Source organism: Microtus ochrogaster, linkage group LG3 (assembly GCF_000317375.1).
Source record: "Microtus ochrogaster isolate Prairie Vole_2 linkage group LG3, MicOch1.0, whole genome shotgun sequence".
Taxonomy (NCBI): Eukaryota; Metazoa; Chordata; class Mammalia; order Rodentia; family Cricetidae; genus Microtus; species Microtus ochrogaster.
In genome coordinates, this window is record NC_022029.1 from 21,222,339 (window position 1) to 21,239,826 (window position 17,488).

At 42.3% G+C, this 17,488-nt stretch overlaps 1 protein-coding gene across 1 annotated transcript in view; it reads right to left on the reverse strand.

Annotated features, from left to right (window-relative positions):
- The window catches only part of Ndnf (neuron derived neurotrophic factor), a 40,769-nt gene extending 23,599 nt beyond the window's left edge, over window positions 1-17,170 (reverse strand). The window contains exon 1 of the mRNA XM_005360628.3: window positions 16,747-17,170. The gene's annotated coding sequence lies outside the window, so the exon portion shown is untranslated. The remainder of the gene's footprint in view (window positions 1-16,746) is intronic.
- Between the last annotated feature and the right edge of the window lie 318 nt (window positions 17,171-17,488).

Here is a 17,488-nt window from a genome sequence, read left to right on the forward strand (position 1 = left end):
AGATGCTCTGGTCCTGTTAGACCTCATGGGTTAGTCACTGGACCCTCTGCACTGAGATGCTCTGGTCCTGTTAGACCTCATGGGTTAGTCACTGGTCCCTCTGTACTGAGATGCCCTGGTCCTGTTGGACCTTGTGGGCTAGTCACAGGAGCCTGTGCACTGAGATGCCCTGGTCCTGTTGGACCTTGTGGGTTAGTCACTGGTCCCTCTGCACTAAGATGCACGGGTTCTGTTTGTGAGCAAGAATGATAAAAGTCAGAATAACAGAGAAAACTAGAGTCAGAAAGAGGACTCTACAAAGACTCGCAGACTCTTCTCTCTTCTCGTCCATAAGCAACAACCTTAAATTTTCACCACTTTCTCTCAACCGCAGGTAAAGTGTGTCATTTTTCCAAAAGACTATAAACATTCTAATCCTCACACTAACCCACAAAACAAGGTATTTAATGATTCAAGTTCAAAGACACTGCTGTTTGTATGACAAACCTGGTTTTGAGAATTGTTTTGGTGATTCTCCAGCTGTGTCTGCTAAACACATGGGCCGCGTCTTCCAGAATGCCTTGATCAAAGAAAGCTTTTATAAGGCAGCCCCTAGTGATGTAATTAAAACCAAGGCCCACCAACAAGAAGAAGCTGTGTTAGAATGGCAAACATGGTGGAACCACAGAGCGCAATGGGCAAGTGGCCAAGCACTGCTTGGGTACAGAGGCTGTGCTAACATCTGGTTGAGAGACTCTGATTCAGCAATGAACAAGATTTGCGAAGTGCTTGCACCTGTCAGGCTCACACTGTGGGCAGAGAGACCAAGAACAAAAAGAATGACCTTGGCTTAATATGCCCATTCCAGAGAGGAATAGGCCCCATACAGAAAATGGGCTGAAGAAGACAGGGAAGGAGGGTCTTCCATGCTCTGAGGTCAGAGACTGCAGCTGTGAGGAAGAACAACTAAGCAGGGGCTTACTAAAGGCTAGAATACAGAGGAAGGTCTACAGAGCTAGGGACATTGGAATTGGAAGGAACTTTGAATGGAGCAGACACTAAGAAAGACAGAGGGGCAGAACAGCAGGTGTTCTCTCAGAACTCACACCATCTGTGTGTTAACTGCAACTACCAGCCAAGAGGGATTTGCTGTTGGTGTTGTGTGACAAAACTTATCCCGGGGGAAACAACACACACATACATCTACTTACCGCAGAGAGGGAACCATGACAGGAACCACCAGTGTCCCACTTGGTGAAGCAATGAGTTTTACTGGCGTTACTTACAGGAGTATGGGTGAGTATAAAATGCCATCATCAAAGTCCACCCCAGCAATGATGATAGCCAGCAGAACTGGGAAGCTAGAGCCCAGGGCACAGCCTGCAGAGAGCTCAACAAGTTAGAATTTCCTTTCCAAGTGCCTCAGTTGGTCTCAGCCTATTAAAGGCAGCACAGTTAGTTTCTTCTTCTTGCTGTCAGCTGCTCTGCCCTCAGAGTCTGTAAGAATCTTTGCAGCTCAGCTTTCTTCTGCTGAGAGGGGCTCTTAGCTTTTATTGCTTTCCATGGCTGGGTTGCTAGTGAATCTGGTCAGTTTCAGGGACTTCCTGAGGTTATTTTGAGTTATTTACCTTCCCGCTTAAGGAGATTTCCTGTATGATACAATATTTCAATCTTGGAGGAAATGGTTTCATAATTGTTGCAGGAGGTCACAGGGCTAGGAAAACAGGTCCTGCCTCATGTCAGGTGAGGAGTAAGACGCTAATGCCAGAGTAAAGCAGACAGGGGAACCTCTCAGCTCATCTGAGGGCCAAAATGAAACAGAGTGGAAACTACGATGAAGGAACATCAAGAGGCACCAGGAAGGCTTTAAGGAGTTGTTTAAAATGTCAGGCACCAAAACAGTGCTCTATAGACTCCAGGGAGCCTCTGAGGATGGTGACAAGGTACTATTTCCTTACATGGTTTATTATCTGAACCCCCTTCTGTATAATGTCAGTAACCCAGTACAATGTCCCAGCCCGGGGGAGGTGCTTCAGAAATGGAAGAGTCACAGTCCTTTGCTGAAACCAGATTGCTTCTTATGTTCTCCCCTAACTCATTAGAATTGTATTTTATATATGTATTTTTGCCCCTATAGAAATGCTCTTTGTGAGATTTACAGGACACAAGTTTATGAGCAGAAATTTCTTTTTATCTCTATTTACAACCTTAGGTAGTTTTTATTTTTAGCTTGCTTGCACAAAATAGTCACAAAATAAATATTTGCTGAATTATATTATCTGCTTTGGAAATGCTAATATCAAAGACCAAAGTAATCTAGACTGTGTCCTATCAGAAAAATCCTGCAAGTCTCTGGCAAGTGAGAAAAACGAAGGGATGGCAGCTTGCTATAGCCTCTCAATTCATTCTGAGATGCCCCATGTTAACTCAGATTGCCCAGCAGAGGAAAATGGCATAGCAGTAGCCTCTCTTAGCTCACAATCAGATTTGAATTTCCTTCTGGCAGAACATCCCTGTGCCACTATGACTGCAGGTAGAGCATGGCCCTGCTCTGAGCCTCAGAGTTCATATTTGATCACGGAGGCATAGATCCCGACAAGGCAGCTGGAAGCCTGAGATGCTGTGTGAAGGGCAGAGGGTGCTTCACCACAACAGCAGATCAGTCCTTGAAGCTATCAGTGAAGAACATGGATAACATCCATGTTCTGTTAGCCATCAAATCCTGCCAGCCCACCTGCTAGCATGCCATCTCTCCTATTCAAATGCCAAACATTATTTACATATTGCATCTCTCTGTCCTGCTTTTATACTTTGTATAATATCCACATTGTTACCTTTATTTAAAAAAGTCTGTTTTAATATAATTTTAGAAAAAAATGGGGGTGTCAGATGGCTTTCCATTAACAAGAAGCTAAAAAATTTCTGCTGCATGAGAGTCTAGTCCTCCAACTCTGATTCACTCTGAAAAACTCATTTCTTCAACTTTCTCCCAGTCTGCTTTGCACTCTGAGCACACGCCCCTGTGCTGAAACGCCCTTAACCGTTTCTCTAGTCACAAGCTTCTGTTCCTTTTGTAAGATTCAAGCACCGACAAAATCAGGGAAATCTAGTCATACATTTTCACAGACAGCCAGCTTAAATCCTGTCTGTACACATGACTTCCCTAAGTGTTCAACAGTTAATAATGCTAATCCCAGAGCTCAGGATCAAAATAACGAAATTGGCTCATTACCAAAGAGTAGAATTATTTTTCCAGGTAATAGCATGATCTGAAGAGAAAAAAGGAATATGTGTAACAGGTTACTTTGTGGAACCGAAGTAGCCGGAAGTATATCCTGAATGTTTTGAGTATATCTCAAGGATAAGAGTGCTGTGGGCAAAGGAGCATGAGGCAGATGACCCGATGTGCTGGGAATATATGTCTTCTCTCCACAAGAACACAGAAATAATTCCGTCAGAATAGAGCACATTCTATCTCCTTGGGGAAGGGATATTCCTTTGAAATGCATTAGAATACACTCTGATCTTAGGATAGGAGTGTTAAAATTTCAAACTAACACAAAAATCACTCAGCTTTGCCAGCATAGTGCATTCTGGTTCAGCAGGCCTGGGCTTTGTCCTGAGACTGGCCCAGTAGCATAAGGATGCTTGTAGCTGCTAGGCTGCACTCAAATATTCGGGTTGTAGATGGCTTTGGCTCCCAAAAATCTTTGATTTTCATGCATTTTTTTTTAATTTTGAAACTCTTATAAAATTAACACCTATCATCTTATTCTTAAATAAGTAAACTAAAGATCATGAAAGTCATAGATGAATGGGTAAGTGGATGAGGGATATTAAATAGTTAAAAATGGCGAAACTAAAGTATACTTACTCATAGAAAAAAGAAGAGGAGGTGACACAGAAATGTCTTGTTGTTGTAAAAAAGAATTTAAAAGAAGAGGAAATGACACAGAAATGTCTTGTTGCTGTAAATTCTGTAAAAAAGAATTTAAAAGTAATAGTTGTTAAATATATTTTTCTTCTAAAAACTCCAGTCCCCTTTCTCCAAACAGACACATTTTGGAAAGATGAGATAATATCCTCCAAGGACGCAAGTTCTGACCTCCTAGTCATTCTGAGAACCTGCTGGGAAGGCAGCTTTCTTTCGCTTTCTCTGTTTAGCTCTCTCATCTAGCTCATGTCTCCAAGTCTCAGGTTAATGACTTATCCACATCTTACTGTCCCATCAATTTAAACCTTGATTTTCTTGCCGGTACCTGACTTAAGTACAGGACTGTTCTGTGTTCTTTCCCATCTTTCTCCACCATGAAATTTCTATAGTCATTTACTTATTCAAGTTTAGAGAGCTCAAAGACTGTCATAGCAGAGTGAAAAAAAATAAAAAAAAAATGACTAATGAGGAGGTAGAAGATCCAAGGTGCCCAACAGGTGGCTAACCTTCTACCAGTTCTTGAACTCTAGAGTACATCCCTGAATCCCGGTCTTCATGTCCTCATCTAGTGTGGAGACCACAATTCCTCAAATTAAACATGAATGCTTTTAAACTAAACCTGTTCTCCATTCACACACAAATCATGTAAGGTAGGTACTCAAACTAGCTGCACAAATGGATATTTTTTTACACAATGGGGACTGGGGAAGAAACCTGGGCCTTATGAATACAAGGCAAGCACTCTACCGCTGAGCTAAAGTCTCAGCTGTCAAAACTGTATTAAATAATAAAGACATGTTTCAGCATGTTTTCAAAAAGCAAGGATAGGAGGAGTTTCCACATCAAACTGATCTGTCTTTACTGATTTGTTTGTCTGGCAAATGAGTAGGTACCTATTTAATTAGACCCTATATGGAAGCAGAAGAGAAGGGCCAAGATACTGACCACGTGTGTGTGTGTGTGTGTTTGTGTGTATGTCCATGGACATGCTTCTTATCCCCATTAACTTGACATAATTTTGCATAAAAGAAGGTCAAGAAGGCTGAGTTTCCACGAGAGAGCTCTTTACGGTAGCTTCACCTACCTCTGTGTTTTAAAGCTTACAGTCCATGCTCTGACTCATCCCACAGAATGAAAGTGATACATTTCCTCATTTTTCCAAAGGAAAGTAAATTTTCCTATGTACTAGTAACTTGGATTAAAACATTTTTGTGTGCTTGGGAGATATTTTTTTCAGTTGAATTTGAAAAGAAAAATTATTGAAACTTTCATGGGTGAAATTATCATTTTTTTAAAAAAAAAAATCAAATCTAACCCCTTCCCACCCCACACTCTCTCCCTTCCAGGTCTTCCCATTCTTCCCCAATTCTTTCCTCCCCACTTCATGTGCTCTTTATGTCCAGTGAGTCCACTCTTGTTACCAGCATGTACACTGGTGTAGGGCCGCATGTTCAAATATGGCTTGCCTATCAGGAGGCCACATCTGAAATAAACTGATTTTCCTTCCTATAGCAACTACCAATTGCCAGTGGCTCTTTAGGTTGGGATGGGACTGCATGGTCCTTCCCCCACTGATGCTGGGATTTTGACTGGCTTGATCTTGTGGAGGTCTTGGATTTTCAGCCACAGCTGATTCGAGTTCACATCATGTAGTATTCCTGTCATGACCCTTGGGCAGTTTCACAGAGACCCTCTATTCTCCCTGGATCTTACAATTGTCTGCCCTCTCTTTTGTGAAGTCCCCTTATCCTTGCCAGAGAGCAAATGATATACATGCTCCATCTAGGGATAAGCAATTTATACTCTCTAATTCTCTGCATGTTGACCAATTGTAAGTCTCTGTATCAATTCCCATATACTAAAAAAAAAAAAATTCATCTGCAACAAAGGTTGAGAGCTGCACTACTATATAGATATAAAGATAAATATTTAGGATATAGTTTAATTCTATGTCTATTTAGCTAAATAATAATTGTAAGTTCTTTTATAGGGTCTATGGCCTATTAGGCACAGGTTCTTGGCCTACTTAAGAGTACACTCATGGGCTCCATTTTCTACAGCACACCTTAAACCCAATTGGAAAGTGGTTGGTTACTATAGTAACATTTGTGACACTATTGCACCAGTAGGTACACCTTTCCAGGTCACTCACTATTGTAGCTTGCATAGATCACATTGATAACTTTTTATCCCCTAATACCTGCTTCTAGCACTATAAAAAAGTAACCAGGAGAGATAAAGCTCCCAGGTTAACGACAACTAGATTTCTCTGTGTCCTATAACTCAAGTATATGGTGTCTTCAACAATTCAAACTATTTGCATAAATGGATTCTTTCAAATAGGGTCTTATTATCAAGTACTGGAAGGTAAGTAAGAGCGACATAATAACCTGTATTGCTTTTGGAGGTCATATCTAGTACTAGTCTTCGTATTTGATAGCAGATGACATCTGGGAAAGGCATTATCCTCTCAAATGGGGTCATTCCATTTCAACTCTTTTTACGTATGCTTTTTAGAAAACTTCTGCAGTAGCAGGTTTCCACGTGGCCTTTCCAAGTTTAGTCTTAGTTACCCCTTGCTACCCCCACCATAGTTCCATTCTCTACCCCACTTACCCTTTTCTGCCTGCTTATTTCCTTTCAAGACAGAGGGGATAGTAGAACACTGGGGAAAAGGAAAGACCTGGAGGTTTTGAAACTAATCACAGAGCAGCAAACTCTTGGTTTTATTTCTGTAGCCTCTGTCCTCCAGGATCTCTGCTGGGGTCCACAGCACTCACTGCATACCACTGACTTACAACTGGGTCAGACATTAGTGACTCAGACTTCTCACGAGCTAGCTCTGGGATAGGATTTAAGATTCACAGGCTGAGATTATATCACTGAGGATTAGGCGGTTTCTGGGATGTTCTGCATTGTTATTCTTGGATTAAGAGGTAATTAATAAAAAGGACACTATCAAAAAGCTGATGATGCAGACAGACGCAACAGTCACAATTAATGGTGAGTTTTAAACAAATGGTGATGAAACAATATAAGCAAAGTGTACGAATATAGAGATGACAAACCACAAATACGGACTCAATATGGGAATTCAGACTCAAAATTAATGTCACCTTCTTCTCCCAAAGCAGTAACATATACAGTTAGATGTGTGCTTTCCTCTTTACTGCCTTTTCAATGAAAATACTATAAGATGGGCTAGAAAGACCAGTATGAACATTCAACAGTCACCACACAAAATGGGAGCTTTCAAAGGGGAAGAAAGCACAGAAACTAATTGTGGCTACTGTTACTTTGTAAGTCTGAGCAAATCTGAAATGTAGACTATTTTAAAAAATTATAGGAGGGCTGGAGAGATGGTTCAGTGGCTAAGAGCTCCGCCTGCTCATCTAAAGGTTCTGAGTTCAATTCCCAGCAACCACATGGTGGCTCACAACCATCTGTAATGAGATCTGTTGCCCTCTTCTGGCCTGCAGGCATGCATGTAGGCAGAATACTGTATATACAATAAATAAAAAAATTATAGGGCAGGTTTGGTGCCATCATATGGTATGGGTGTAAGGACATACTTGCACAGTCTGAACCTTTGTTTGATTTTGTTTTTATGGGTTTTAAGCTTTTAGAATATTCTGGAGTTTTTGTTTTTGTTTTGTATATGTCTACAACAGTCTCAGTGTTCTGCTGAAATGTACAATTTCATCCATGTTTTTAGAAATAATTTTTTCAATCATAGAACTCAACTACCTTAGTCCTTACCACTAAAGAACATCACAGTTTACAGAATAAAAGGACTAAAGAACTATTAAATGCAATTAACTTGGATGAGTTTGGATTTTTGTTTGCTAGTGATACAGTCACTATATATCATTTAAATGTTTCAGTATTATAGGTTACGTGTCTCAAGTAAATGTCCAACTCATTTTTCTAACCCCAACTCTTCTTAATAGTTTCTACTTACTAAAAGAAAATCATTTTATATCTTTCCCCTCTGAAAAATTCTAAGGTATTTGAGTATCTGTCAATTATCAATGAATACATACATGTGGATGTACTTGCGTATGTACACACTTACATAAAAAACAACAGATAACTGACTCAAAAAAATAGCATATCTTGCAGCACTCAAGACCCAGAGACTTCGAAAGCTGGTCAGTCAGACCAAAGAGAGGAGAAGCGATGAAGGAGAGAAGCCCGCAAGAAGCAATTTCATAGTCACGAGTGGATTAACAGCAACCGATACCTGCGTTGCCTTCTACGATGGAGCATCATATGTGAAGACTGACTGACTGCAGGGGTGAGCTGGAGATTGTGTTAGCATGCACATGCTCGGAAGAGGCTGCCCCATTTTACTTCCAGCGATTTCTCATCAAAAAAAAAAAAAAAGATTTCTTTCTAGAAAGAAACTTGTGGACCAATATTTATCTGTTTACCCTACACACCTCCTATGCCTTTTGGAACCAGAGGGACTATTTTTTTTACTTTTGAACTAAAGAATAATTTAAATGTAAAAGCTTTAAAATATTTTCCTTAAAAGTACTTAAATAATTCCTTAAGCCATCCAGAAACATTTAGTAGACAGCACAAAATCATTTTGCTTTTATTTATTTGTACGTGGGACTGCGCACATGCCTCTACCACATGTGAAGGTCGGAGAACATCTGCTGGAGCTGGGACCCAAGGATTAGAGCCCAGGACCTTAGGTTTCATAAGGAAGTGATATTCTCAGTCAATAAAATATAAGGGGAAAAAAGCAAATTTTATATATACAAATTAAGTTGTCATTAATTTCGACTCAAATTTTATAGAATTTTAAAAAACCATTTTGTTTTTCAACCAAGGAATTAGGGCTATAGTTAAAAAGTGCTTTTGAATTTAGGTGTCTTCATTGAGTTAATGCCTTAGATTTTTCATTAGCAGCAAGATATTATGGAAATCAAGGGATGTGGAAACACTTTGCAAATAGCCAAGGCTTCTCTAGAACAACAACAATGTTAATGAATACAACATTTGCATCTGTGCTTGAAATCCAAAACACATAAACAACTTTAATACCAGTTAATAACTAACAACTTCGTAGAAAACTAAATTTTCAAGGAAACTTTCAAAATGCAGCACAGTATGCATGAAAAAGTGGAAAGTGAGTTCAACTTCCGGAGTACAGGAGTTTTCCAATTCTGCTGACATGATAGCTATTGATTTATAAATGCTTATGCAGATAAGCACAACTATTCTTCACAGTAATGACAGGTTTATTTGGAGGCATTTTCATCTTACTTCAACACTCTCATTTTGTAGTTTTCTGTCTACATGCTAGAGTGCAAATCTGCAGCGTTGCATTACATATGTGCTGTAGTATATATGGTGTTTTTTTTTTTACAATAGCACCCTACGGTGAACTGGATATCGTCATTACCTTTAGTGGAAATCACTGTGCCTTTCAAACGTGCCCTGGTCTGTTTCAAGAGTGGATTGTGGACAGGGCTGATTACAAATCACTATCTCGCCTCTTGCTTTCACTTAGAAAGGTCAGAAACTTTGGAGTGGCTACCTGACATGCCGAGTGTGTTCATGCATTTATACGTGTACACAGGGTTTCTTTCCTTATAGATAAAAACAAATTTAAATCAATCTTTGTCATTTAATTTTCATATCAGGAGGAGGTACTTGTGCTTTTGTGGTGACATCTGCTTTATCAAGCTGACATTATCCCGGGCTGTGAGTTGGTGGGTTTTACAGTCTCTGGAAGCCTCTACGTCCGTGGTTGGAAAGAGCATTTATGTCTTTCACTATACTTAAAATTCTGAAATATTCTGAATTAAAACTCAAATTCTGAAATATCCACGGGACCTAACCTTGCAGGTTATTTGTCCCATCTAATTCACATCAGAACATTTCATCTCAAATTTGCACCAGAGCAATATGCAAAGATAAATTTGTAAGGCAACTATGAAATGGAGATGCAGTCAAGACTCGGGGCGCAGGGCGCTCTGGAGGGAAGAAGAAAGAAGGGTTGGAACAGCTAGCTGGGATGGAAGAGACCAAGGAAACAGTGTTTTCTAGACACAACAGGAATGATACACATAGGAGCCCAGCTACTGTGGCAGCAGGCACAGGGCCTGCCCAGGTCCAAGACACATGGCATCCCAGAAATGGAGGGAAAGTGGACACAGTTCTTATCCCTAACCAGAGCTATCTGCAGTTTGACAACTGTTCACAGACAAAACAAACAAATAAAAGCCAAAACAGTTTTCTCTAATGGAGTCTCACTGGGTATATAAACCATACTTAAGGGCCAGCCCCATGCCCAACAGCAAATGGACACATAAAATAAAATAAATATTATTTTTGGAGATGTTTTGTCTCATAATGCTTTTGGGGGCAAATCTTTTTACTTACGGCTAATATATATTTTCACTTATATACTGTGGTTTCCAGTTTTGTGTTTTTATGGAGGGTGTGTGTGTGTGTGTGTGTGTGTGTGTGTGCGCGTGTGTGTGTGTCTCATGCTTTTTATAAGCTTTTTTTCCTGTTTGTTTACTTGTTTAATTCTACTGGTTTGTTTTATATTTGCCTCTTTGTTTCCTAAAGGGAGAGAGTTAGGTGGGTGGGGAGGTGGAAGGATCTGGGACAAAATGAGGGAAGAGAAACTGTGATCAGAATATACTTTTTTTTTAATTTCCTGAGGGCATCAAGGAAGCCTGAGGCCATTGTATTTCTATGTGTGACCTACAAAGCCAGCCCTAGTTATAACTTTTGTTAAAATACCAGAGACAAAATAATTAGAAGAGGAAACTAGAGGGAAGTTTAGTATTAGTTCTCCTTCACACCCACCATCCCCACCGGGGGAAAAAAAAGCTTTAGGACATGCATGCATGTGTATGGATACATGCATATACACATACATATTCCGTAGTAATATGTCTCCTTTCTGTTTGGCTTAATCTTAATCTATCTCTTTAAGATCCTAGCTGACATGATTTTACTGTTACTGCTGGCTCATTTTTGTATTTGTAGAGGACCCTGAACAATAAAATTATTTTAAAATTAATATAAAAGTTATTTTCTTGTCAGTCCCTCCTTCTTACAAGCTGAGCAGGAGATTTTCCTCACATCTAGCTCATTTGCTAGCATAGAATCTTGCCACCAAAACGGCTAGTGTTGGCTTTTAGCTTCCATTTAAGAGGCAGCTGCATTTCTCCATTAAAAATTTAAGTTTTCAAAGCAGATTTTCATAAATCACCTTGGACTTTGAACAACCACCAGTAATGCTTATGGAAGGAAGCAACGGGAAAAAAAAATGAAACCAGGCTGGGGAGGCAGCTCTTGTGCCTCATCTTTGTCCCTGCTGTGGTAATAAATGGCTATTCAATGACTTGACCCACAAATGTCAGAATCTATCCATATTTAAAGCTTTTGATAATGAATTCTGGTGAACGTATATCCTGAGTGACACCAAGTGGCACATAGCATTTAGAACTATGTGAAGACATACAAGCATATACTCCTGCATCTACAGAAGAGAAAGTGTACTTACTGTGTACTTACTATGTGTTTTTAAATGCATTTTAACACCAAGATGGATCATGCATCCTTACATTGTGTGGATTTACTTATATGATAATATGAAATATATTTTATTTCTGGTATAAAATGTGTAACGTTTTACTTGGCCATGCCTATATACTTTGTGTGCTTTCGAGTGCTTATGAGCCAGTTCTAAGACAGCCAAGGCAACTCCAGGGAGTCATCATCGCCATCTCGAGATGTATAAACTGGCTATGGGTCTTGTTTTACTACAATGTTCTATAAATTGTAACTGTTCACTTTCTACAGTCTCTTGACACTTGCAGCATCCAAGCTGGAAAGATCGGCCAATCCTAAACAAAAAGGCCTTTTCAAGTTAGCACTGTTTCTCACATACCTGCTACCAATAAATAGCAAAACATGTAAATAGCAAAACCTTTGCCAATGATATGAATCTCACTCTTTGTGTATTAGGATTTTGTCATAATTACCAAGTTATACTCGGTATGTGTCATCCAAATTTATAATAGAAAAACTGACAAATGAAAAACTCAGTGCATTCACCAAACAAGTTAAAGTCTGTTTCCAAGTGATGGCAAGACTAACAACGTCAAACCCTGCAACCCTCTGTGCTCTTGAGAACCGGGGACATTAAACTGAAGCCTCAATGGGATCCTGTTCACTGAGTTCTTGACAGGACATTGCAGCAGGGCCCAGGGTTCAGCTACTCTGTGGTCAGACCTGGTTCCTCATCCCAAAGGGATGGGTCCACAGAGCTGTGCTGCCCTTACTCCACAAAGGGATGAGTCCACAGAGCTGTGCTGCCCTACTCCACACCCACCAAATGTTCTACTCTTAAGCTGTAAAATGCAACACAAGAAGATTTTTTTATTTGGAGCATTTATGTTATCTATACAATTTACGTTTTTAAAATATTTCAGAAGAGTGAAATTTGTGGATTTGTTCTTTGCAGGTTTTTATTAGACTGCAAAGCAAGAGGCATGGGTCTGGCCTCTCTAGATTTGGAAGTTAAGAAGTAAGCTGCTTACAACAGATTTTTTTGAGCAACCCTGGGCAAGTGCCAGGTGACATCTCAGAAGTGTCGAGACACACAAATTTGCACAAATACACTATGTGCCCTGCTTTCTGAAATTATGGTCTGCGTACTACTGTGTGAAAAAAACTACTGCATTTATTGTATTTACTTTTATTCCTAGTGGGAAATCAACAAAGAAGCTTGTCATTTTATTTTTTTTATTGAAAAAAAATTTCTGCCTCCTTCCAGCCTCCCATTGATTTTATTTTTTTATCCCTTGTAATATATAGGAAGTAGAAACTATCCAGACTATAGGGAATAAAACGCATAGCATTTTAAAAAGATGCATTTATTTTATTTTATGTGCATGAGTGTTTTGCCTGTGTGTATGTATGTGCACCATACACATGGTTCCTGCCCTCAGAGGTCAAAAGACAGCATTGGATTCCCTGGACCTCAGATTATAGACCATTGCAAACCACTAGGTGGGTACTGGCAACTGAACTCAGGTCCTCTGCAAGAGCAACAAGTGCTGTTGATCACTGATCTATGTCTCTAGCTTTAATACAGAGGGTTTTTTTGGGGGGGCTGGTATTTAAATACCAGCGGAGTTGTGCTTTAAGATCAGTTTTAAAGCACATGTTTGTGTTGTCAGCTTTTCAACAACTCAGCTGCGTCGAGGCTACAGGCAAGGGAATGAGCCGACAGAGGATGGATAAATTATATTTTTCCAAGTAACCATTCCAAAGTAAATTCTTAGAGAACATAGAAACTATTTCAAGGATTAGGTGGAATCGTTTTGTGTTGGTTGTGCCATATCTGCTCTTCCTAGGGGTTGGCAGGGATGATTCCTTGACTGGGTGCTTCTGTCGGTTCAGTTATCAAACCAGACATCAAGAGAATGGGGGAAAATAACAATACTTATGGGAAAGTATCAACCACCTCATCACAAGGAAACCAAGGACAAAGACACTGAAATAATAGAATTTGTGCAATTATGTGGGAATCACATACTGTTCATGTCTTCCGATAATCATTCCTAATCTGCCCCTGCGACAACTTGAAATGCTTTCATTCTAGTCACAATGTGTGTGTGTGTGTGTGTGTGTGTGTGTGTGTGTGTGTGTGTGTTAGTCAACTTTAAAACAGAGCATTTTGATCTCTGAGTAGCCGGACTAGAACCGCTAAGAAATCAACACTGGATACCTTTCTTTCATTTCCAATAATTCGTTAGAGCTTTAAAATACATGTTTTCCTGCAAAACAGGCAGTGTCTGGCTGATAAATCCATGTGAGAAAACCTAAAGTCAAAGGGGCCAAAATCATAGTGTCAGTGAAAAATCTTTAAGTTACACAAAGACCAACCTGCTTTGGCTCCTGGGGATGTTGCATTCTTCTGCACCATATAGCAAAGTTATGACGTGAGTTTTTTCTCTCTGAGATTCTCACCTCAGTACATGGATGCTAAGACCCAGAACGAGTAAACTAAGGTTGAGGCTTCATTGTTTTTACGAGGATGGTTTGAAATTATACGTTTTGTTACATCTTCAGAGATTAAAAACTGGATGTGCAAATCATCAAAAGTTGTTTTTGATTCTGCTCAAATAAACGCATAACTTAAACCACATATAACTCCTAGCAATCTGGACCCATTACAGAGTTCTAGCTTCTTTTTTACGATAGTTACTAGTTAAAAAAGTGTTGCTGCCATGAGCCCGAGTCTTTGACATAAACGTTTAATTAGTAAGGGGCCCTGACATAAAAATGGAAATAGGAATACAGACAAAGCTGCAAGCTGTTAAGTCTCAAGCGGATGGTGAAGATTAAGGGCAGTCACTAAAGAGCCCTGCAAAGAAGAAATGGGTAATAACTCTCTATAGAGGAAAAAAAGAGTTTTCAAGTTGTATTTATTTTAACTTTTGTGCGTGCGCGCGTGTGTGCGTGCGCGTGTGTGCGTGTGTGTGTGTGTGTGTGCATACGCGTGTGCATACATGGGCACTTACGTGCAGGTGTCAGCCACAGCTGGACTTGCAGCAAGTTGTGAGTTGATCGCTGTGGGTGCTGGAACAGAACTGATACCCTTTGCAAGAGCTTCAAAAGCTCTTAACCTCTGAGCCATCTCTCTAGCCCCCGGAAGAAGAGTTTGTGACAGGAATTTGAAACAGTATTAATCTCTCCTACTTGGGGGGCGCGGCATTCCCAGTTGTTCCACCATCCCCCAAATTGGAATGTAATTTCACAAGAGTCACTTTCAGAGAATGGGTGATGGGATACTTTAATATAATCCTGGATATAGGTTTAGATTGAAAATGGGAATTGGGACCATAATTAATTATGTTGCCAAGTTTTTTAAAACTCTGAAAAGGCAAAGTGATGAAAATGACATTTCGTAGGGCTGCAGCCCTCTCCAAGTTCAGGAGTTAAACTGGTAAAATGACAGTATCTATCTTTTTGACAGTTGATCAGTCCCATATGTGCAATGAGTGTGGAGAATGACTACGGTTGTGGTGTTGGCCCTTTCGGAAACCACTGGAACAAGAGACTGACATAAAAGCAAGTGCGTGTAAACACAGACTTCGGCTAGGGTGATGGCCTTATTAGCACTCTTAATACTTAATGATGAATAATACTGAGTGCCGACCTCCCCCAGCACACTCTGCTCCGTATGCGTGGTGCATCTTGCACCCATCCATCACCCTTTTAGGATAATAACACAATTCAAAGGCGTGCAATTCTCAGTTCCCTTGGGAGGGAGGGCAGCTTTATCTGTTTTATCTCGACTTTTGTGATTGAGCCCAGGGAGGGTTTTACTTGTTTGAAGGGGGGCGGGGAATGGCGTAGGGGTCCTGTTTATTTCCACGGATGACTCCCCCAGTTTTCACAGGCACTCGGCGACCCGGTGGGAGGAGATGGGGAGGAGTGGAGACCCTCTTCTCCGAAAATCGTAAAAAGGGCCACAAAGCAAGTAAAAAGAGCGGAGAGAGAGAATGAGAAAGTAGTGTGTTGGAGACCTGCAGCTTGGGGCAAATAAACAAATCATTCCCTGTAGTTTGAGGACAAAAAGACAAGAAGTAAATAGATCACCATCCCAATTTATTTAAAAAATTCTCTGTTTTGTTGTTGTTTTTTTAATCAAAACCAGAAATTTTTCTTAGGTTCATTCTGTCACTCCATGATCTTGGTTCCAGGGAGCTAACTATGCCCAGAGCAAAGATGGACAGCGCTCTGGAGGGCCAAGGAGGAGAGCGGTGACCTATAGAGGATTGGGGTGAACCGCTTCGATATACTCTGGCCAGAAAGGGCCTCGTCACCCTAGGCCAGCCTAGAGCAGTTGAAGCGATCTACTTCGAGAACTCTCAGACTTCAGCCTGGGACAAGGGAGAGGGGAAGAGTGGGAACGAAGCGCGAGCGACAAAAATGAAAGGGCGCCCCAAATTCAGCAGTTTACGAAGAGGAAGAGCCGGATAAGAGCGGAGCCGGTCTGAAGGCTGGCATTCCGACTCCGAGAGTTCCCACCGCTGCGACAAGGAGAAAGGTGACTGGAACCAGAACGTTCCCCGGGCGGGCACACAGACTGGGGAGGTCCCCACACAAGGTGGCTGCTGCGGCGGGAGGGTGTCCGGACCTCCGAAGCTGCTCTGTTCTGCTGTGTAAAGTATGCGCGGGACGCAGACCACCCAGCTTAGAGAAGTTTCTCTAAGGATGCCGCCCTGCATAGCAGAGGACAAATGAGAAGAGAGCGCGGGGCTCCTGGGCGACTCCCAGAAGATCCCCAGCACCGCAGCGCCATCACCGTCTGTGGGGAGCTTGCCTGCACGCTCCCCGCCGCGAGTCCCGCGAGCTTCGCAGACCCACGCGGATGCCCCCACCCCGACCCCACAACACCCAGTCCAGCAGAACTAGAATAGGGGGAAGGTTCTTTAACCGGGGAGGAAAGCAAAAGCGCACCCGCAGCAGGCCAAACTCAGTGTCTAGGAAGGCTAGGATAAAACCAGCGGTTCCGTGGACCCGCTCCAGCCTGACGTCGCGTGTCCAGCTCCCCAGCCCTAGAAATGTGTCTGCCCAGCTAAAGCCACTCACCGAGGCCAAGCCACAGGGAGAGATGCCCACGTCCCTGTCCTAGGCACTTCTGATCTTATCCATCCCTGTGTTTGGACGCATCTCAACCGGGACCCTGAACCAGACCACGAGTGCAAACGCGGTCGGACCAGATCTGTACCAGCGCACGAAGGCGTCGGGGAAAAGAGGATTGCTTTGCTCTTGCTCCTTACCTTAAAGAACTTGTTTGTTTTTCCTAGCGGGAAGAGGAAAGTTTGTTTGATTTATCTCTCCCCGAAGATGTGGTGTGTGGGGAAAGTCCACGTCCCGGGATCCCACCAAGATGTCAAGCACGAGGATCCACGAACCAAGGGGGACCTGCACGCTGGGGAAGAGGCAGATGAAAAAGCAAATTCGATTCCTCAAGGGTCTCAACTTTGTGGCGGGAGCTGCGAACTTCCAAGCCGGGCAGAAGGGCGGCCGCACGCGGCTGCAAAAGTTGCAGCAAGTAGTGCAGGCAGCGGCACCCCGCCGGAGGTCTCGGGGCAGCACGAACTGATGCGGGCGCCCAGTGGCGGGAGGATGCTGAACCCGCCCGCGGAGCTGGCGCTGCTGGACAGGCGGGCTCGCTAGGTGCCGGCTCGGGCTGCTAAGGCAGAGCCCAGGGCACGGGCGACAGAGGCGGCAGCTCTTACGCGGCTCGCTTAGCTCCGCTCTCTCGCCTCTCCGGGCAAGGAGTGCGCTCTGGCTCCGAGTGTCACTGCAGAAGCTTGAGTCTCTGCCCCTCCCAGACTGCCCGCCTCTGCCCGCCGCCCCGCCTTCCTCTGCCCGCAGCTCCCCCTCCGTGCCTCGCGCCCTCTCTCCCATTGCGCGCTAGCGTGCAACACACACACACACACACACACACACACACACACACACACACACACACACACACGTTCCCTCACTGCCTCTCTCTCCCATACATTCCCGTCC